Below are 23,972 nucleotides of genomic sequence, written 5' to 3' on the forward strand. Positions count from 1 at the left end.
AAGATTATTAATTTTGCATGTTAATAAAGATTGTGCTATTAAAAAAAAGACATTACCAAAACATGCTAAAAAATAAATAAATAATAATATATTGAACAGAAAAGCCTGATATAAACAATATGTCATTTTCTAACGACACACTCCGTTTAAGAATTTATTTATTATTTATTTATTATTATTATTATTTATTATTAATTATTATTTTTATGCGCCACATTTAATTCAGAGAAGATTTTCCTTTCCCTATCATTTCCATTTATGGCACATTTTTTAGATATAATGGAACAATGTACTATAGTAAAGAAGAATATTCACAGTTTTTTAAGAATTGCTGTGCGCATGTGTGTATAGATGTGTGTGTGTATGTATGCATTACACTTGTATACTGTATATGTGTGTATGGATATGTGTGTATGTATTCACTTGTATACTGTATATGTGGTCATGGATGTGTGTGTATGTATTACACTTGTATACTGTATATGTGGGCATGGATAGGTGTGTATGTATTACGCTTGTATACAGTATATATGTGTATGGATGTGTGTGTATGTATTATGCTTGTATACTGTATGTGTGTGTACAGATGTGTGTGTGTGTGTATGTATGTATTACACTCATATACTGTATATGTGTGCATGGATGTGTGTGTGTGTATGTATTCAGCTTGTATACTGTATATGTGTGTATAGATATGGGTGTATTTATGTATTACACTTGTATACTGTATATGTGTGTGTATGAATGTGTGTGTGTATGTATTACACTTGTATATTGTATATGTGTGTATAGATGTGGGTGTATGTATGTATTACGCTTGTATACTGTATATGTGTGTGTATGGATGTGTGTGTATGTATGTATTACGCTTGTATACTGTATATGGGTGCATGGATATGTGTGTGTATTAAGCTTGTATACTGTATATGTGTGTATAGATGTGTGTGTGTATGTATTACAATTGTATACTGTATATGTGTGCATAGATGTGTGTGTTTGCATTAAGCTTCTATACTGTATATGTGTGTATAGATGTGCGTGTATGTATGTATTATGCTTGTATACTGCATATGTATGCATGGATGTGTGTATATGTATTAAGCTTGTATACAGTATATGTATATAGATGTGTGTATGTATGTATTATGCTTGTATACTGTATATGTGTGTATGGATGTGTGTGTGTGTATGTATGTATTACGCTCGTATACTGTATATGTGTGTGTATGTATGTATTATGCTTTTATACTGTATATGTGTGTATAGATGTGTGTATGTACAGTATGTATTACGCTTGTATATTGTATATGTGGGCATGGATGTGTGTGTGTGTGTGTGTGTATGTATTAAGCTTGCATATTATACCTTTAAGTCCACACTCACTGCAGCAAAACACACATACTTCTCATCTCTCATATCCTCCATCTCACAACCCTAAACAGCTATTCAACACCTTCAATTCACTCCTCTGCCCCCCTGCGCCTCCTCCCTCTCCTCTCATCTCAGCTGAAGACTATGCCTCATTCTTCAAGCAGAAGATTGACGCCATCAGACAAAGCTTCCGCCTAAAGTACCCCCAGCACCTCCTCACACCTACTCAATCCTCCATCTCTAAAACCAGTTTCTCCACCATTACGGAAGATCAACTTTCCTCTTTACTCTCCAAATCACACTTTACCAAATGTAAACTTGACCCAATCCCGTCCCACCTCATCCCCAACCTTACCACTATTCTCATCCCAACCCTAACCCACCTTTTCAACCTGTCACTAAAAACTGGTGTCTTCCCCTCATGCTTCAAACATGCCTCAATCACACCCATCCTCAAAAAGCCCTCCCTTGACCCATCCTCTCTGACTAGCTATCGCCCCATATCACTTCTCCCCTATGCCTCAAAACTACTGGTACAACATGTCCACTTTGAACTGTCCCCCCGCCTCTCCTCCTGCTCTCTCTTTGACCTCCTCCAATCTGGCTATCGACTGCACCATTCTACTGAAACTGCCCTGACTAAAGTCACCAATGACCTACTAACCACCAAATCGAAACGACACTACTCTGTCCTCCTGCTCCTATACCTGTCATCTGCCTTCGACACAGTGGACCATTCCCTCTTACTACAGACTCTCTCATCTCTTGGCATCACAGACTTGGCCCTATCTTGGATCTCTTCATACCTAACAGACCGGACATTCAGTGTCTCCCACTCACACACCACCTCCTCATCTCGCCCCCTATCTGTCGGTGTCCCCCAAGGTTCAGTTCTAGGACCCCTGCTCTTCTCCATCTACACCTTCGGCCTAGGACAGCTCATAGAGTCTCACGGCTTTCAGTATCACCTCTATGCTGATGACACACAGATCTACCTCTCTGGACCCGATATCTCCTCCCTACTAACCAAAATCCCACAATGTCTGTCCACTATTTCATCCTTCTATGCTAGATTTCTAAAACTTAACATGGAAAAAACAGAATTCATCATCTTTCCACCATCTCATTCAACTCCCCCAACTGACCTATCTATCAAAGTCAGTGGCTGGTCACTCTCCCCAGTCCCGCAAGCCTGCTGCGTCGGGGTAACCCTGGACTCTGATCTCTCCTTCAAACCACAAATCCTAGCCCTTTCCACTTTCTGCCAACTCCAACTCAAAATTATCTCCGGGATCTGCACATTCCTCAACCACGAATCTGCAAAAACACTAGTGCATGCCCTCATTATCTCCCGCCTCGACTGCTGCAACCTCCTGCTCTGTGGCATCCCTTCCAACACTCTCGCACCTGTCCAATCTATCCTAAACTCTGCCGCCTGACTAATCCACCTGTCCCCCCGCTATTCCAAGGCCTCTCCTCTTTGTTAATTCCTTCATTGGCTCCCCATTGCCCAGAGACTCCAGTTCAAAACCCTAACCATGGCATATAAAGCCATCCACAACCTTTCTTCCCCATATATCTGTGACCTAGTCTCCAGGTACATATCTGCACGCAACCTCCGATCCTCACAAGATCTCCTTCTCTACTCCCCTCTTATCTCTTCCTCCCAAAATCGCATACAAGATTTCTCCCGTGCATCCCCCCTAGTCTGGAACTCTCTACCTCAACATATCAGACTCTCGCCTACCATGGAAACCTTCAAAAGGAACCTGAAGACCCACCTCTTCAGACAAGCCTACAACCTGCAGTAACCACTGCTCCACCATACCGCTGCATGACCAGCTCTGCCCTCACCTACTGTATCCTCATCCATCCCCTGTAGATTGTGAGCCCTCGCGGGCATGGTACTCGCTCCTCCTGTACCAGTCGCCATCACGTTTTGTTCAAGATTATTGTAATTGTTTTTGTATGCATGCCCCCTTTCACATGTAAAGCGCCATGGAATAAATGGCGCTATAATAATAAATAATAATAATAATATGTGTGCATAGATGTGGGTGTATGTATGTGTTACGCTTGTATACTGTGTATGTGTGTATGGATGTGTGTGTGTATGTACAGGTATATGAGCTTCACTTTTTGTATTGAAGAACTGAAGTAAATTAAATTTTTGATGATATTCTAATTTTGTGAGAAGCACCTGTATGTATTACGCTTGTATATTGTATATGTGTGCATAGATGTGAGTGTATGTATTACGCTTGTATACTGTATATGTGTGCATGGATGTGTGCGTATGTATTACGCTTGTATACTGTATATATGTGTATAGATATGTGTATGTATTACGCTTGTATACTGTATATATGTGTATAGATATGTGTATGTATTACGCTTGTATACTGTATATATGTGTATAGATATGTGTATGTATTACGCTTGTATACTGTATATGTGCATGTATGTATAAATGTATGTCTAGAAGTTTAATTTAAATTATTCTTAGTGATACAAAATAGATGTTTGTGGGGAATCTGTGAGGGGGAATATGAGGAAGTACTGGTTCTCCTTAAAGAGAACAGCATAGCATAGAGTATTATGAACAATGTTCCACTGGATAAAACTATGGAAATTAACACTCTCGCAGAGCAAAAGAAACTATCTTACAAGCACCACCAAATAGCACTGTCTAATCCATTGCAATCTTTTACACTTGGCCTTGCTTTAGGTGCACCCCATAAATACACTAAGATAAATTGTATACATGCATACAGTTGTGCTCAAAAGTTTACATACCCCGGCAGAATTTTTGCTTTCTTGGCCTTGTTTCAGAGAATATAAATGATAACAAAAAAACTTTTTCTCCACTCATGGCTATTGGTTGCATGAAGCCATTTATTGTCAAACTACTGCGTTTTCTCTTTTTAAATCTTAATGACAACCAAAAACATCCAAGTGACCCTGATCAAAAGTTCACATACCCCATTTCTTAATACCATGTATTGCCCCCTCTAACATCAATGACAGCTTAAAGTTTTTCGTGGTAGTTGTGGATGAGGTTCTTTATTTTCTCAGATGGTATAGCTGCCCATTCTTCTTGGCAAAAAGCCTCCAGTTCCTGTAAATTTCTGGGCTGTCTAGCATGAACTGCACGCTTGAGATCTTCCCACAGTGCCTCAATGATATTGAGGTCAGGAGACTGAGATGGCCTATCCAGAACCTTCACTTTGTTCTGCTGCAGCCAATGACAGGTCGACTTGGCCTTGTGTTTTGGATCATTGTCATGTTTGAACGTCCAAGTACATCCCACGCATGACATAGGCCACCAACAAGCAAACGCTCATTCTTCAGCTGATTGCATTATTAGTACTGTGGGTCTAAAATCATCATTGTCAATAGGACATTGCCCCTTGTAAACCCCTTAACCAACAATGATGTATATGTAAGTCTTACGGCTGTAGAGACTATATAGAGCAAGCTAGGGGGCTGAGTCTGCTCCATACATGGCCCGTGTGTCTACCATTTAAGCTCTGCCACATCAATTCACAAGTATTGTAGTGTCTTGTATCCGCATACATGTGAAGTAAGGGAAATAAATACATGTGGAAGTAAGTTAACATTTGTCTTAAATATTAAAAATCAGCAAAAAAAAAGGCAAAGCACCCCTTTCCTATTATTTAAATAAAAATAAACTAACATCCCCATGGCCATACAATTATGCATCTAGTATGGTGGACACTTTAAACACAAATGCCAGAATTGCTGTTTTTTTGGTAACTTCACTCCTTCCCATATCACCCCCAAAAACATGTAATAAAAAGTGATCAAAAATGTACACCCCAGAATTGAACTACAAAAACAAACCCCCACACTGCTCTCTCAATGGAAAAAATAAATCCGAAATTTTAGAATATGGCAACACAAACCCAAATTGTCTTTATTTTTTTTATTATTATTTAAAAGATGAAAGGAATTAAACAAAACTATATATATTTACTAGTGGTACTGAGCCACAGGATAATGGTATCATGTCATTTTACTGCATAGTGAACCTCCATAAAATGAACCTCAATCAACAATGGCAGAAATACATTTTTTTCCTGTTTCACCCCCAGAAAGAATGTATTTTTTCACTGCATTATATAGTAAATCAAATTGTGGCATTCAAGACTAAAGGTAATACCATAAAAAACAACTCCAAATACAGTAACAATACAATAATTTATCAAGACGTGCTCAGGATTTAACGCTAAAGCAGCAGAAAGGTAAAAATAGTTATGGCTCTTGAAAGGCATTGATGACAAAAAAAACAGAAACTAAAAAAAAAAAAATGGCCTCATCTTTAAATGGTTAATTTAGAAGAAGTCATTATGTGTGGAGGGCTGTCTTTGCTACATATATACTTCAGCTTGATATTGCAAGGACATAGTATAAATCCAGGTTAATGGAGGATTGTGACACCTCATCATACTATACAAAACTGAGTGGCGATAATGAAATTGGGTGAAAACTTGCAGAAGATCCAGTAAAACATTTATTGTGTTTTGTAAAATAGATTAAAAAAAAAAAAAAATTCAACAGGCAACACCGGCCATTACAGGCGATGAGCGCGGCTGAAATACTAAACCATATTAATATGAATCAATCAATAGATTTCGCTTACTAGGCATAGCTATTAACCTGAAACTTTGTGATCATTGCTCTGATGGTTGAGAGAATAGAGAACGCTTATTTTTAATCTTTATTCCTTCCCAGAACTCTTCCACCATCTGAAGCAATCATCCCAGGGAGTTGATGTATTTTCGATTGTTTTCCAATCGCAAAGTGATATATTGAAGGTAATCTTGTTCTCCTATGAATCTAAATGAAGTCTATGGTATTGATTGCAACTTACACCAAGCAGCAGATATCTTCATTCAGTGCTGCTCTTCCAGGACCCATGCTGCTCTTCTGATCAGCCTGCGGTTTACTTTAAATAATACAAAACTTTAGGGAAGATCTTTTTGTCAATATCATTTTTCTGCCTCGCACTGCCCTCAGTTCTAGTATCAGTCTTATTATTACTGTTAATGAATAAAGCTTTTTTTTTTTTTCCCCAATTTGACCCTTTCATGGAACGGAGGCAAACTGCGTGAAATTACCTGCAAGGATTACAAGTATTACAGGCCAACGAAAGCTCACAGCCTTGTTTTAAAAACCCTTAATCCCCTGTCATTCTGAAGATGCAAACAAGCCTAGCTCTATTCTTTAACTTTCACCAGCTGGACACAGCTAATTCCAATGCTTAATATTCCCAAGAAATATCGTAAGTTGGAGACCCCCGGATTTCCAGTGCATCCATTATAAACATTTCACATAGCATGCATGAAAAACTCTAAAGGTGTCTTTTAAAAGGGGGCATTAAGACCCCAAAGAAACCAATTTTCTTCTCTGTCCAAATCGGAATGTTTGGGGTTTAGAAGGAGCCACTGGAGCGTATTTAGAGGATTTTATGAGATTTTCCTGAATGATTTAATCTTATTGTGATCATTATTAATGAATGGAACCCCAATTTGGACCTAATATCTTGTACAAAGCAAAGGGATCCTGACCCACAACCTTAAGCAAACCTCATCCAGTGCCTGCTAACAATCTAGCCGAAATCCCACAGACTGCGGAGAGACAATAAGACAACACAGAGCAGATAGCCTTCTACTTTGGTCCATCTGTGAATACCACACCAATTTCCTAGAGCTTTGTGTTCAGCAAATGAAGTCATTATCTCAACAGATATTCTCACAAACTCAATAACGTCTTTAATAAAGATTGGGGATGTATTTGTCCTACATAGTAGAGGAGGATTAATCTGCACTACTTGGGACAGCAATTGTGCCATTGCAGTTGTTCTGCTTTGGCAGATGCTGTATTGAAGACTTGGACTAGAAGAACGCCAACTGTGCCTGACAGGACTGCCGGCTTTCACTAAGTTGGCAGGAAAAAAAAGTCACATTTTTAACTGTTAGAAACAATAAAAAATGATTACTAAGAAACATTTTGGGAAACGACCAGCGACCTAAATCATCGATTTTTATTAAGTGCATTGGCATTTTCTGTAGAGCAAATTTTTTAGTCATTTCAGTTTTCGGATGTAAATTGTAACAAATTGGGATGGATTATAAGAAAACATTAAAACATATTCATGATTCAATCTGGACATAGCTTTAACAATCAGCGGCCAATCAAATGATAATTATTTTAAAGGCAATATGTCACCCAGTTTTTGCTGGGTAATCTGAGAACAACATAATGTAGAGGCAGAAACCCTGATACCAGTGATGTGTCACTTATTGGTCTGCTTAGGGTAGTTTTTATAAAATCACTGTTTTATCAGCAGGAGATTATCACTAGAGGACTAGTAATCCTGCTGCCAGGCAGTCCAACCACACCTCTGTCACTAACTGGCAGCTTTCTGCCTATGCACATTGTACACAGAAAGCTGCCAATCAGTGGTATGGGCGGAGTTATACAGAGCTCAGCATTCAGAGAACTGCTAGATCTGCAGCAGATAAAAAAGGTATTATCAAAACTGCAGCAAGTAGCCCAGTAAGTGATATATCGCTGGAATCAGTGTATTTGCCCCTACATAACGTTGTTCTCAGATGGGGTAGGAAAAACCTGGTGACAGATTCTCTATAGGCCTCCTTCACATGTCATATAAAACATGCACATGAAAAAACGGTACAGCTGTCAGTGTTTCCCTCAGTGTTTTCTATCAGTGTGTCCATTTTTACCATCAGTGTGTCATCAGTGTGTCCGTTTTTACCATCAGTGTGTCATACATGTGTCCATTTTTACTCTCAGTGTGTCATTCGTGTGTCCATTTTTATCATCAGTGTGTCATCAGTGTGTCATCAGTGTGTCTGTTTTTATCATCAGTGTGTCCGTTTTTACCATCAGTGTGTCATCAGTGTGTCCGTTTTTATCATCAGTGTGTCTGTTTTTACCATCAGTGTGTCATCAGTGTGTCCGTTTTTATCATCAGTGTGTCCGTTTTTACCATTAGTGTGTTATCAGTGTGCCCGTTTTTTTTATCATCAGTGTGTCATCAGTATGTCCGTTTTCTTTTATCATCAGTGTGTCATCAGTATGTCCGTTTTTATCATCAGTGTGTCATTAGAGTGTCCATTTTTACCATTAGTTTGTCATCAGTGTTTGGTCCGTTTTACCATCAGTGTATCATCAGTGTGTCCGTTTTACCATCAGTGTATCATCAGTGTGCCGTTTTTACCATCAGTGTGTCATCAGTGTTTACCATCAGTATATCATCCGTGTGTCCGTTTTTACCATCAGTGTGTCATCAGTGTGTCCGTTTTACTATCAGTGTATCATCAGTGTGTCCATTTTACCATCAGTGTATCATCAGTGTGTCTGTTTTTACCATCAGTGTATCATCAGTGTGCCGTTTTTACCATCAGTGTGTCATCAGTGTTTACCATCAGTATATCATCCGTGTGTCCGTTTTTACCATCAGTGTGTCATCAGTGTGTCCGTTTTACTATCAGTGTATCATCAGTGTGTCCATTTTACCATCAGTGTATCATCAGTGTGTCTGTTTTTACCATCAGTGTGTCATCAGTGTGTCCATTTTTATCATCAGTGTGTCATCAGTGTGTCCGCTTTTACCATCAGTGTATCATCAGTGTGTCCATTTTACCATCAGTGTATCATCAGTGTGTCCGTTTTTACCATCAGTGTGTTATCAGTGTGTCCGTTTTTACCATCAGTGTGTTATCAGTGTGTCCGTTTTTTTTTATCATCAGTGTGTCATCAGTATGTCCGTTTTTATCATCAGTGTGTCATCAGTGTGTCCATTTTACCATCAGGGTATCATAAGTGTGTCCGTTCTTACCATCAGTGTATCATCAGTGTTTACCATCAGTATGTCATCCATGTATCCGTTTTTACCATCATTATGTCATCCGTGTGTCCGTTTTTACCATCAGTGTATCATCAGTGTGTCCATTTTACCATCAGTGTATCATCAGTGTGTCCGTTTTTATCATCAGTGTGTCATCAGTGTGTCATCAGTGTTTACCATCAGTATGTCATCCGTGTGTCCGTTTTTACCATCAGTGTGTCATCAGTGTGTCCTTTTTTACCATCAGTGTGTCATCAGTGTGTCCATTTTACCATCAGCGTATCATAAGTGTGTCCGTTTTTACCATCAGTGTATCATCAGTGTTTACCATCAGTATGTCATCCATGTATCCGTTTTTACCATCATTATGTCATCCGTGTGTCCGTTTTTACCATCAGTGTATCATCAGTGTGTCCATTTTACCATCAGCGTGTCATCAGTGTGTCATCAGTGTTTACCATCAGTATGTCATCCATGTATCCGTTTTTACCATCATTATGTCATCCGTGTGTCCATTTTTACCATCAGTGTATCATCAGTGTGACCATTTTACCATCAGCGTGTCATCAGTGTGTCATCAGTGTTTGCCATCAGTATGTCATCCGTGTGTCCGTTTTTACCATCAGTGTGTCATCAGTGTGTCCGTTTTTACCATCAGTTTGTCATCAGTGTGTCCGTTTTTACCATCAGTGTGTCATCCGTGTGTCCTTTTTTACCATCAGTGTGTCATCAGTGTGTCCATTTTACCATCAGCGTATCATAAGTGTGTCCGTTTTTACCATCAGTGTATCATCAGTGTTTACCATCAGTATGTCATCCATGTATCCGTTTTTACCATCATTATGTCATCCGTGTGTCCGTTTTTACCATCAGTGTATCATCAGTGTGTCCATTTTACCATCAGTGTATCATCAGTTTGTCCGTTTTTATCATCAGTGTGTCATCAGTGTGTCATCAGTGTTTACCATCAGTATGTCATCCGTGTGTCCGTTTTTACCATCAGTGTGTCATCAGTGTGTCCGTTTTTACCATCAGTTTGTCATCCGTGTATCCTTTTTTACCATCAGTGTGTCATCCGTGTGTCCTTTTTTACCATCAGTGTGTCATCAGTGTGTCCATTTTACCATCAGCGTATCATAAGTGTGTCCTTTTTTACCATCAGTGTATCATCAGTGTTTACCATCAGTATGTCATCCATGTATCCGTTTTTACCATCATTATGTCATCCGTGTGTCCGTTTTTACCATCAGTGTATCATCAGTGTGTCCATTTTACCATCAGCGTGTCATCAGTGTGTCATCAGTGTTTACCATCAGTATGTCATCCATGTATCCGTTTTTACCATCATTATGTCATCCGTGTGTCTGTTTTTACCATCAGTGTATCATCAGTGTGACCATTTTACATCAGCGTGTCATCAGTGTGTCATCAGTGTTTGCCATCAGTATGTCATCAGTGTGTCCGTTTTTACCATCAGTGTGTCATCAGTGTGTCCGTTTTTACCATCAGTTTGTCATCCGTGTGTCCTTTTTTACCATCAGTGTGTCATCAGTGTGTCCGTTTTTACCATCAGTGTGTCATCCGTGTGTCCTTTTTTACCATCAGTATGTCATCAGTGTGTCCGTTTTTACCATCCGTGTGTCATCAGTGTGTCCGTTTTTACCATCAGTATGTCATCCGTGTGTCCGTTTTTACCATCAGTATGTCATCTGTGTGTCCGTTTTTACCATCAGTGTGTCATCAGTGTTTACCATCAGTATGTCATCCGTGTGTCCGTTTTTACCATCAGTGTGTCATCAGTGTGTCCGTTTTTACCATTAGTGTGTCATCCGTGTGTCCTTTTTTACCATCAGTGTGTCATCAGTGTGTCCGTTTTTACCATCAGTGTGTCATCCGTGTGTCCTTTTTACCATCAGTATGTCATCCGTGTGTCCGTTTTTACCATCAGTGTGTCATCAGTGTGTCCGTTTTTACCATCAGTGTGTCATCCGTGTGTCCTTTTTTACCATCAGTGTGTCATCAGTGTGTCCGTTTTTACCATCCGTGTGTCATCAGTGTGTCCGTTTTTACCATCAGTATGTCATCCGTGTGTCCGTTTTTACCATCAGTATGTCATCTGTGTGTCCGTTTTTACCATCAGTGTGTCATCAGTGTTTACCATCAGTATGTCATCCGTGTGTCCGTTTTTACCATCAGTGTGTCATCAGTGTGTCCGTTTTTACCATCAGTGTGTCATCCGTGTGTCCTTTTTTACCATCAGTATGTCATCCGTGTGTCCGTTTTTACCATCAGTGTGTCATCAGTGTGTCCGTTTTTACCATCAGTGTGTCATCAGTGTGTCCGTTTTTACCATCAGTGTGTCATCCGTGTGTCCTTTTTTACCATCAGTGTGTCATCAGTGTGTCCGTTTTTACCATCAGTGTGTCATCCGTGTGTCCTTTTTTACCATCAGTATGTCATCCGTGTGTCCGTTTTTACCATCAGTGTGTCATCAGTGTGTCCGTTTTTACCATCAGTATGTCATCCGTGTGTCCTTTTTTACCATCAGTATGTCATCCGTGTGTCCGTTTTTACCATCAGTATGTCATCTGTGTGTCCGTTTTTACCATCAGTGTGTCATCAGTGTGTCATCATTGTTTATCATCAGTATGTCATCCGTGTGTCCGTTTTTACCATCAGTGTGTCATCAGTGTGTCCGTTTTTACCATCAGTGTGTCATCCGTGTGTCCTTTTTTACCATCAGTATGTCATCCGTGTGTCCGTTTTTGCCATCAGTGTGTCATCAGTGTGTCCGTTTTTACCATCAGTATGTCATCTGTGTGTCCGTTTTTACCATCAGTGTGTCATCAGTGTGTCATCATTGTTTATCATCAGTATGTCATCCGTGTGTCCGTTTTTACCATCAGTGTGTCATCAGTGTGTCCGTTTTTACCATCAGTGTGTCATCCGTGTGTCCTTTTTTACCATCAGTATGTCATCCGTGTGTCCGTTTTTGCCATCAGTGTGTCATCAGTGTGTCCGTTTTTACCATCAGTATGTCATCAGTGTGTCCGTTTTTACCATCAGTATGTCATCCGTGTGTCCGTTTTTACCATCAGTATGTCATCAGTGTGTCCGTTTTTACCATCAGTATGTCATCCGTGTGTCCGTTTTTACCATCAGTATGTCATCAGTGTGTCCGTTTTTACCATCAGTGTGTCATCCGTGTGTCCTTTTTTACCATCAGTATGTTATCCGTGTGTCCGTTTTTGCCATCAGTGTGTCATCAGTGTGTCCGTTTTTACCATCAGTATGTCATCCGTGTGTCCGTTTTTACCATCAGTATGTCATCCGTGTGTCCGTTTTTACCATCAGTGTGTCATCAGTGTGTCCGTTTTTACCATCAGTATGTCATCAGTGTGTCCGTTTTTACCATCAGTATGTCATACATGTGTCCATTTTTGCCATCAGTGTGTCATCCGTGTGTCCGTTTTTGCCATCAGTGTGTCATCCGTGTGTCCGTTTTTACCATCAGTGTGTCATCAGTGTTTTTCCAGTATGGATAAAGAAAGCATTAAATTACAAAGCTACTCCTCTACTTTGCAATGTTAAACCCGAACAGCACACGTATGACACACAGATCACACACTGATGCCACCCGTGTGCTGAACATTGTCACGGACCCGTAGACTTGTATAGGTCCTTGTCATCCGTGCTGCCGAAAAAAACAGACATGTCTCTGGGTGTTTTGAGTGGACACACGGACATGTGCATATCACCATAGGTTATAATGGGTAGATGTGGTATCTGTGACAAAAACAGATACAACACATACTGAAAACACGGACTTGTGAAGGAAGCCTTAGCCTTATTTTTATGGAAATGTACTATGTAATTGTGGCTCATGTAAGAGAGGAAAATCTAGTGGTTACATCCTATACTATTCTTTGCTAGGCAAAACCATGTACAAGAAGCCTATAAAACAGCATCTGGTGTCCAGCATACAGCCATGGGCAGGGAGTCACCCTTGTGCCATTGCTTTACGGGGGCCGGGGGGATTTCTCTGTAACATAAGATGTGATGGAAAATCATCAGCATAGAGCTATGGGCATGGACTCTGTTTTAGGGTGATGGATCTAAACCACTAGATTACAGAGGCTGCACGGTTTACTATAAATATACAGGTGTATCTCGCTAAATTAGAATATCATCAAAAAGTTTATTTATTTCAGTTCTTCAATACAAAAAGTGAAACTCATATATTATATAGAGTCATTACAAACAGAGTGATCTATTTCAAGTGTTTATTTCTGTTAATATTGATGATTATAGATTACAGCCAATGAAAACACAAAAGTCATTATCTCAGTAAACTAAAATAATTCACAAAAAACACCTGCAAAGGCTTCCTAAGTGTTTAAAAAGGTCCCTTAGTCTGTTTCAGTAGGCTCCACAATCATGGGGAAGACTGCAGACTTGACAGATGTCCAGAAGGCAGTCATTGACACACTCCACAAGCTCCCAGAGTTCCAATTTTCATTTGAAATCAAGGTCCCAGAGTCTGTAGGAAGAGTGGAGAAGCCACAATCCAAGCTGCTTGAGGTCTAGTGTGAAGTTTCCACAATCAGTGATGGTTTGGGGAGCCATGTCATCTGCTGGTGTAGGTCCACTGTGTTTTATAAACAGAAATAAACACTTGAAATAGATCACTCTGTTTGTAATGACTCTAAATAATATATGAGTTTTACTTTTTGTATTGAAGAGCTGAAATAAATTAACTTTTTGATGATATTCTAATTTAGCGAGATGCACCTGTAATTTCTCAAGATTTTTAAAGTTTTAAGCAAATGTCGATCTAATACTGAAGCAAACAACTATTTTCCTTGCCTACTGCAAACAATTACAAAAAAATAATAATATTACACAGTATTATAGGGCAGATTTACTCTGTGTGTTATTGAAGTTGGTAAGCAATGTTTAATCTCGAATGAGGACAATTATCCCTCTTTAGGGATCAGTTTTATATCCTCTGGGCCAACAATGCAGCATATTTTTTTTAAACAGATTTGAAGTTTCCGGTTGCGATTCTTTTATACTGGCATTTCGTACACCAGTGTAAGAGAGGAGAGGGCAGAAATAAAATGCACAGTATTCATTAAGAGGTGTACTTCATTTAATGGATTAATCGCATCTTATCAGTAACGTGTCCCGGCTTGCGCCTTACTAGAAAGGTTACTCCAGTCAGAGACTGGAGTAACGTGTCTGGTGTAATAAATGCCACCTCTTTCCATGAGCATGAAGGGTGGGCGTCTTTCGGCCTGACTGCATGTGAGAAAAAAAATCGCATCTTGCACTCACCCATTCAAGTCTATGGGTTCATAAAAAAATCGTATCCCACAGGGACCATCACGAATGTCATCTGATTTTTATGGATTTTTATGGATACATTTCAATTATAAACCTAGGAAACTGTATTTGATCATGGCCATTTTTTAGTGTAGATGTGACGAGCCCCTGGGCCTGTGTCGCGCTGCGTTGCGCATGCGGGAGCTTACCCGGAGCCGGATCTCTTGAGGGTTGCAGTCTCGTGGCGGTGATCCGGTCCGTGCCCAGGGAGTCAGACTAAGTGGCGCTGTTTTAGCGGTAGATGTTGGACGACTACGCCACCCATTGAGTGCAGCCAGGGAGCTGCTGCTGCTGCAGGGCAGACCGCTGAGGCCGGTGGTAGGATTGTGCAGCGTGATAGTATAACCCCCAACGGGAGGGGTATGGCCTCAGGGCAGCCGACGTGGATGATGGGGGTAGCAGGAACCACTCGGAGACGGTACTGTGTAGTTCAGGGTCTTTACTGGTGACAAAGATAGACCCTCCCGGAGTACTGGCTAGCGATTGGGGCCTGGTCAGTCCTTGAGCAGATGGGATCTCCCCTGGCCAGGCGGAGTTGTAGGCCTCCCCAACTAACGATACTCTTCTGGCTACCTTGCTAGAGGCGGGTATAAGTAGCCCACGTCCCTGAGTGTACCATGTGGTGCTCACCCGTATGGCCGGTGACTCGGGGCCTTCGGGTTTCTGGGCCAGAGGACCTGCAATCCCCTGCCGGTCGGTTTCTGCTGCTGGATAGGAGTTAGTCCCCACAGCCTCGGACTCCGGGTCCGGTGATAACTTCTCAGTCAGGGCGAGCTCTGCAGCTGCCAGCCCCTGACTCCTTGTAACACTGCTCCCACAGAGCTCCTGTTGTTTCTTCCTATATTTGCTTCTTTTCTCTGCTTCTTCTCTACTCACTCACCCTGCCTCAGCCCTAGGTTTATATAGGGGAAGTTCTTCCCCTCCCAGGACTGGGCAGGAGGTGTGGCATGCATAGGATCCCTGACCAAGAGACCTCCCACCTGCTCTCAGACATAACATTGCTGTTACTGTTTAAAACCAGACCCCTGGGGTGCCACATTCCCCCCTAGTGAAATTTAGTACTCCGGGACTAAACATATTTTAGAAAAACATAACAAGATATAACAATAACAATAAAGAAACACATAAAGGTGGTCACGGCATGTCCGTAACCGGGTGCAGTCTTTGAAGAAAGCAAGGTGTCCATTTCACCAAAACAGGGAGACGTAACCAGGTAGGGGTCTGTCCTGCCCCGAGTCCTTAACAGTCTTTAGTCCGTCCTGGGTTACGCTCCAACTATGTACAAAGGATTCCCGGTAAATCCACCAAGGACTCCTAAAAATAACTAGAAACACATAATTATACACAAGCAACAATAAACAGGTAACCACAAATAAAACAATTTATACACTTCAAATCCTCCAACGTGCGGGTAACTGGCCCCTAGTGGCCCTAGTGGACCTACGGAGCTGACTGTCTGGCCCTGAACTACAGGGTGTAGGAGCTGTTAAGGGTAAACTGGGCAGCGGTCTACGGGCCCTTTGGCTCACTAGGGATATGGCAGGCTCACTGCAAGCAGAGGGTTGATCCTCCTGGTCTGCTGGTGTGGGGTCTTCTGCCTCCTGGACCGGCTGTTCTTCCAGCTCTACCTGTTGCTCCGTAGGTGCTTGGGATGCTGGTTGGAGGAAGGTGAGTACGGGTACCACAACTGCACCATTGACTTGAGTCCAAGACCGAGGGAAGTCTCCGAGCACAGTATTAACCATGTCTTCCCTTTCCTCTACGGGTCGAGGGTCTTCTTGTTCCTCTTCAGGGTTCCGTAGCTGTTCGGGACACTTCTTCAGGTGATCCCGGGATACAATGGTTGTGGTTTCCCCTCCGTCTTTACTGATGGTACAGACCTTTGGGTTGTCGTGGCTTGAGGGCAGTACGGTGTACGGGTCCTTCTCCCACTGGTCGTCCAACTTGTGGAGCCGTCTTTTTCTCTTCAAGACCTGCTCTCCGGGTACCAGGGGAACAGCGGGAGCATACTGGTTGTAAGTTTTCTCTTGTCTTTCCCTAGCCTGACAGAGACTTCGCTCCACGCTCTCCTGTACTCTCCGGTACTGCTGCTGCCTCTCTGTGTCCCAGTCTGCTTCTGGTGAAGTGTCCTCAGGTGTCAGGACTCCCATTTCCAGGTCAACAGGTAACTTACCAGGTCTCGCCCTCATTAGGTAAGCCGGGGTACAGTTGGTGGAACCTACCGGGATGTGGTTGTATAGGTCCACCAGATCGGGCAGCTTCTCAGGCCACAGACTGCGTTCTTCCAGGGGCAACGTTTTCAGAAGATCCATTACCACCTGGTTCATTTTCTCACAAAGTCCATTAGTTTGCGGATGATAGGGTGTCGTCCTTATCTTCCGGCAGCCATACAGAGTGCAGAATTCTTGGAAGACCTCCGCTTCAAAGGCAGGTCCCTGGTCTGTCAACACTTGGTCCGGGTACCCGTGTGGACGGCAGAAATGCTGCTGGAAGGCTCTCGCTGCTGTTCGAGCTGTTAAGTCCTTGACGGGGACGACAACCAAGAACCGGGAGTAGTGATCCACGATGGTTAGTGCGTAGACGTAGCCACTTCTGCTTGGGGTCAGTTTTACATGATCCAAGGCTACCAGTTCCAATGGCTGCCGGGTGACGATGGACTGCAGGGGAGTCTTCTGGCTGGCACGGTCCTTCCTTCTTAGGTTGCACGGGCCACAGTCTCTGCACCACCTCTCGATGGTTCCCCTCATGCCTACCCAGTGGAACCGCTCGCGCAGCAGGAACTCCAGCTTCTTCCATCCGAAGTGTCCAGCCCCGTCGTGGTATGCCTCCATCACCATGGCTGCGTCTCTTCGTGGCACCACTACTTGCCAGATTAGTTCATGCGTCCGGGAGTTAACCATTCTGCGGCACAACTTCCCCTTATAAAGGAACAGTCGACTCTTCTCAGCCCACAGTTGCTTGGCTTCCTCCGGAGCGTCTGGGTCAAGGCGAGCCTCTGGCCGAGTCAGCATCTCCTTCACCAGTCGGACGGCAGGGTCACTGTCTTGCGTTTCCTCCCAGTTGTAGTGAGGCAAGGGGTTAAACGTAGCGGCTTGCTTACTCCTTACCCGGTGGGAATACTGGATAGTCCCATGCCGGTGGAACGCAGGGAGTTCGACTTCTTCCAGTCCCTCTGGATCTTCTCCTACGTCCGGTAGGTTTGGCATCCTGGACAGGGCGTCCGCGTTGGTATTGGAGCGTCCTGCCCGGTATTTGATTGTGAACTCGTAGTTGGACAGACGGGCCATCCATCTCTGCTCTAGGGCACCGAGTCTTGCTGTGTCCAGGTGTGTCAACGGGTTGTTATCCGTGTACACGACGAACCGGGAAGAAGCGAGGTAGTGCTTAAAGCGTTCGGTGACTGCCCACACCACTGCCAGGAACTCTAGCTTAAATGAGCTGTAATTCTCAGGGTTTCTCTCGGTGGGTCGCAGTTTTCGGCTGGCATAAGCGATTACTTGTTCTTTCCCCTGCTGGATCTGGGACAGCACGGCTCCTAGCCCGATGTTACTTGCGTCGGTGTAGAGGATAAAGGGCTGGCTGTAATCCGGGTACGCCAGGATTTCATCCCCCGTGAGGGCCATCTTCAGCTGGCGGAAGGACTCCTCTTCCAACTTCTCCCATCTGAAGGGCGGCTTCTGGTTCTTGGCCTTCCGGGACTGGCCTATCAGGAGGTCCTGCATAGGAGCTGCCTTTTTGGTGAAACCAGGGATGAACCTGCGGTAGTAGCCTACCAACCCGAGGAACTGCCGCACTTCCTTTACACTGGAGGGACTTGGCCATTCCTTAATTGCGGTGATCTTATCAGGGTCGGGAGCCACTCCGTCAGCGCTCACCACGTGTCCCAGGTACTGCACCTTTGGTTTCAGGAGGTGACACTTGGAGGGTTTCACCTTTAGGCCGTAGCTTGCCAGAGCTTCGAACACTTCCGCCAGGTGTTTCAGGTGGTCCTCATAAGTCTTAGAATATACGATGACATCGTCCAGGTACAACAGGACCGTCTCGAAGTTTCTATGGCCCAGACAGCACTCCATTAATCGTTGGAAGGTTCCTGGTGCGTTGCAGAGTCCGAACGGCATGCAGGTAAACTCGCTAAGTCCCATCGGGGTGGTGAATGCGGTCTTCTCCCGGTCCGCCTCTGCTACAGGAACCTGCCAGTACCCACTAGTGAGATCCAAGGTAGAGAAGAAGTTAGCAGATCTTAAAGCAGCCAAAGACTCCTCTATCCTTGGTAAGGGGTACGCATCCTTGTGTGTGATACGGTTGATTTTCCGGTAATCTACACACATCCTCATGGTGTTGTCTTTCTTTTTGACTAAGACTAGTGGAGCTGCCCAGGGGCTACAGCTATCCCTGATCACCCCAGCCTCCTTCATGTCTCTAAGCATCCCCTTGGCGTGTTGGTAGTGTGCAGGGGGTACGGGTCGATACCTCTCTTTTATGGGAGGATGGTCTCCCGTGGGGATGTGGTGTTCTACCCCCTTGACTCGCCCGAAGTCTAACGGGTGTTTACTAAACACTCTCTCGTACTCTTGAACCACCCGATAGACTCCCTGTTTCTGATGTGAGGGAGTGGAGTCAGTACCCAAATGTAGTTGCTGACACCAGTCCTCCATTGTTTTCTTAGAGCCGTTACCTTCCTCCGGGTGAGATGGAGGCAAGGGTTCCACAGATTGTATAGCATTTTGGTTAATGGTATATAATTTGGCTAGCGTGGCATACCGGGGCAGGTACACTTCCCTCTTCCCGATATTGATTATGCGAACGGGCACCCTCCCATGGCGTACATTAACCACCCCCCGTGCTGTCAAGATGGTGGGCCTACTGTCTGAGTAAACTGGTTCTACCATTGCCTGGTAATCTCTACCTCTCAGACCAATAGCTGCCCGGCACCAAATCATCATTTCACTTTTTGGGGGCATGGCAATAGGGAAAGGGTCACACATTCTCACGCTACCAATCTCACCGCCGGAGAGTTCCACCTGTTGCCATCGCATCAGTGCCCGGATCTCTTTTTGGAGCACTCGCTGCTCGCCGGAGCTGGCGTTCTTGGCAACCTGCTGTAAAAGGAAAATCACCTCTGCAAGACAATTTTCAATTACATTAGTTCCTAGAGTTATCTTTGGGTGACTCTCGTGTTTGTCAATGTCTACAATGTTCAGTCCCTGTGCTGCCAGTTCAACTCTACCAATTTTAATGGTCACCTCTTTAAATCCGATCTGTGGCACGGGCTGACCATTGCTGGCGATGATACTCAAGTCGTCGTCAGGGTAGCGGGTAATATCCGAGTCATTCCAGTACTGCTTGAAGAGCACGTACGGGATGGTGGTGACCTGTGACCCGGTGTCCAGTAGGGCACTCATAGGAATGCCATCCAGTACCACAGGCAAGACTGGACGTCCTCCCACATATTTGTCGCGCCAGTTTGATGGGCCTGATGATCTTTTTCCTAGGGGTTGGCCCTCTACCCTAGGTTGTGCCAGTTTAAAGGACAGTACCTTGCCATATGTCCGGGTTGATTACAGCGGCGGCAGATGGGTCGTCCGTCCTCGTTGTATCGGTCGCTGGGTCTTCCTCTGGCCGGTGGGGTCCTCCTTGGTCGACGCCACGGGATGTCCTCCGGTCCGGATGCCAGCTGGATCTTCCCTGGAGTGGAAACCTGTAAAGACTGCACAGTTCGGGTTAGCGCAGCAACGCTTTTAGCTAGCTCTTGGACCTGATGGTGCAGGTCTGGAGCCGAGTCATTGTTCAAAGCCTGCGCATCAGCTCCCACAGGCCCTGCCGACAAGGGCGCCGCCTCCTGGTGGTAGGTGGTAGTGGGGCGTCTGTGGGTCACAACGCCACCTGGTGCCGGTTCTCGGAGCACCCGGATGGCTCTGTCCTTGAACTGTGCAAATCCCAGATGAGGGTCCTGTAAGGCCATTGCCCGCAACTGGGTTCGGTGAGCATTGCAATATAAACCCTCTATAAATTGTTCAGTTAACAGCCTGTCCTCGTCTCCCACGCCGTCAGGGTCGGTCTGCTTAATGGCTCTCAGGGCCTCTTGTAGGTTCAGGGCATAGTCCCTTATACTCTCATGTGCCCGCTGTTTGCACCCGTAGAATCTAAGCTTGATCTCGGCTGAGGTGCGGGTATCAAAGGTGTCCCTCAGCCGGGTTAGTATCCCTGCGACAGTCCTCCCCCCAGGTGGCCAGGACTTTACCTCCCTTTGGGCTGCCCCGGTTAATTGGGCCACCAGGATGCTTACTTTTTGCTCTTCTGTGAGGGGGTACACCTGGAAGAGGCTATCCAGTTTTTCTCTAAAGTCCTGCAGGGTATGTGACTCCCCTGAGTACTGGGGTAGCCAGGCTGCCCCCGGGATATAGGGCATGGTGAAAGGCATGACCGCAACAGCGGTGGCGCTGGCGGGGGTTGGAGCGGTGAAGCTCTCCTCCGTATCCGACATCCTTCTCCCCCCTAGTGGACCGTGGTCTACCTTGCGATGATCCTCTTCCGTAGGCCGCGGCTCCGCAGTGGATCGTCAGGGTTGAGGACCTTCCGTCGCGCTCCTGTGACGTCGGCGTCTGCTGGGCTCCTTCCAGGACCTTACGCAACGTCCGGACGTGAGGCGGGGCTTCAGTTCTCGCGCGTTTTCGGAGTCCACGCCCCTCTTCTTCCCGCGCGGCGTCCTCAAGATGGCGTCCAATGGCGGGAAAACTCCACGGATGGCGGGAAGAAGGCCGAAGATGGCGCCGGATGGCGGGAAAACTCCACCGATGGCGGGAAGAAAGCGGAAGATGGCGCCGGATGGCGGGAATCTTCACCACGGGTAAGTTTTCACAGTCTTTTTCAGGCACGCAGTACCCGGTGGTTGCGGGCACGAAATCCTGCCGACTACGCCAAAAGTTGACGCGCCCCTGGGCCTGTGTCGCGCTGCGTTGCGCATGCGGGAGCTTACCCGGAGCCGGATCTCTTGAGGGTTGCAGTCTCGTGGCGGTGATCCGGTCCGTGCCCAGGGAGTCAGACTAAGTGGCGCTGTTTTAGCGGTAGATGTTGGACGACTACGCCACCCATTGAGTGCAGCCAGGGAGCTGCTGCTGCAGGGCAGACCGCTGAGGCCGGTGGTAGGATTGTGCAGCGTGATAGTATAACCCCCAACGGGAGGGGTATGGCCTCAGGGCAGCCGACGTGGATGATGGGGGTAGCAGGAACCACTCGGAGACGGTACTGTGTAGTTCAGGGTCTTTACTGGTGACAAAGATAGACCCTCCCGGAGTACTGGCTAGCGATTGGGGCCTGGTCAGTCCTTGAGCAGATGGGATCTCCCCTGGCCAGGCGGAGTTGTAGGCCTCCCCAACTAACGATACTCTTCTGGCTACCTTGCTAGAGGCGGGTATAAGTAGCCCACGTCCCTGAGTGTACCATGTGGTGCTCACCCGTATGGCCGGTGACTCGGGGCCTTCGGGTTTCTGGGCCAGAGGACCTGCAATCCCCTGCTGGTCGGTTTCTGCTGCTGGATAGGAGTTAGTCCCCACAGCCTCGGACTCCGGGTCCGGTGATAACTTCTCAGTCAGGGCGAGCTCTGCAGCTGCCAGCCCCTGACTCCTTGTAACACTGCTACCACAGAGCTCCTGTTGTTTCTTCCTATATTTGCTTCTTTTCTCTGCTTCTTCTCTACTCACTCACCCTGCCTCAGCCCTAGGTTTATATAGGGGAAGTTCTTCCCCTCCCAGGACTGGGCAGGAGGTGTGGCATGCATAGGATCCCTGACCAAGAGACCTCCCACCTGCTCTCAGACATAACATTGCTGTTACTGTGGAAAACCAGACCCCTGGGGTGCCACAGATGGATAAATATGGATCACACACAGACATCCCACGAATGTCCCACAAACATGGAAAACAGGCACACAGATGAAAATCGGATGAAAAACAGAAAAAAGTTTTCTGGACGAAACTCTGACAATTTATCATACGCTTGTCTGCAGAGGCCCTTAAGGAGTCTTATCTGCTACAAAGCTTCTATTTCCTATTGTCACTAAACCTTTTACTGAAAGTGACTACCTTTTTAAAATTGAGTTTGAGCCTTAATGAAGAGGCGTCCAAGGCCTCATTCAGATTTCTGTGACTCATGTGCCTGTTCTGTTTTTCACGGATAGAACACACACTTATTATAGTCTATGGGGCAGTTCACATGTCTGTGGTTTTTTGCATACCGAGTGGCCGTCAAAAAATCACTGAGACATGTCCGTTTTTGTAACGAGTCATAAAGATTACACATACAAGTCTAAGAGTCCATGACAATCACTGACAGCACATGGATGGCACTAGTGTAGTTCGTGTGCTGTCCGTGATTGACACTGTAAATTATAGGAGAAAGTTTGGAATGTTTTCATTTTTTCATCACTGATGGTAAAATTGACAATGACCGTGATGGATCTGAGAAACCGATGAATAACGTGTTTTTACTGATGAGAAAAATCAAGGATGTCTGAATGAGGCCTGAGTCCAGATGTTACTGAAAAGATACACAGCGGATCTTCACGCAAATCCACTGGCTTGTGCTGTGAATTCACCAAGGATTTTGCTCCTAATTTCTGAAGGTGAGAAATGAAAATGCTGTGGATTGAAAATCTGCACAAAATCGTGAGGATGATGCCTCCAAAACCACCTTCACATTTACATACTGTAATTTGTTGTGGATTTATGGTCTATATGTTGTAGTGGCCGCTTCTGAGTACTGCAGTTTATCACCCATTCTTGGAACTTTCACATTAGTGGGAGATGAACATTGCTCGGCAGCGGTGGTGTAACTCTAAATACATTTCTTACATTCGGCTGCTGCCTGAATAAATATCAGTTGATCAGTGGGGGTGCCAGGTGTTGGACCCCCACCACACTCATGTTGATAACCTGTCCTGTAGATAAGTTATTAATATGTGAATTCCTGACAACCTGGTTGACATGACTACATTACTAGAAGAGACTTCCCTCATATAAGGGTTTCCACATGGCCAATAATTGGGCTACTATCTGGATGAGATTATTTCTCTATAGTCAGTACTACCAAAAAAATGTCATGTCAGCCTCTATGCAAATTGCCTCTTCAGAGAGGAAGAGGACTAGAACTCTATAGCGCCACCTATTGGAAGCAGCAATCCTACAAGTCACTATCAACCTATTAACGAACCTTGCAATATGACTTAGGATGAAAGTCAAATTATAATTTCAATTTGCAGACATGGTGTTTCAGGGTATGGCGCCTCATCAGTGCAAAGTATGAGAACTGATTTGGCTAGATG

Source organism: Phyllobates terribilis, unplaced genomic scaffold (genome assembly GCF_046119375.1).
Source record: "Phyllobates terribilis strain yellow unplaced genomic scaffold, ASM4611937v1 Scaffold_2__4_contigs__length_985480577, whole genome shotgun sequence".
Lineage (NCBI taxonomy): Eukaryota > Metazoa > Chordata > Amphibia > Anura > Dendrobatidae > Phyllobates > Phyllobates terribilis.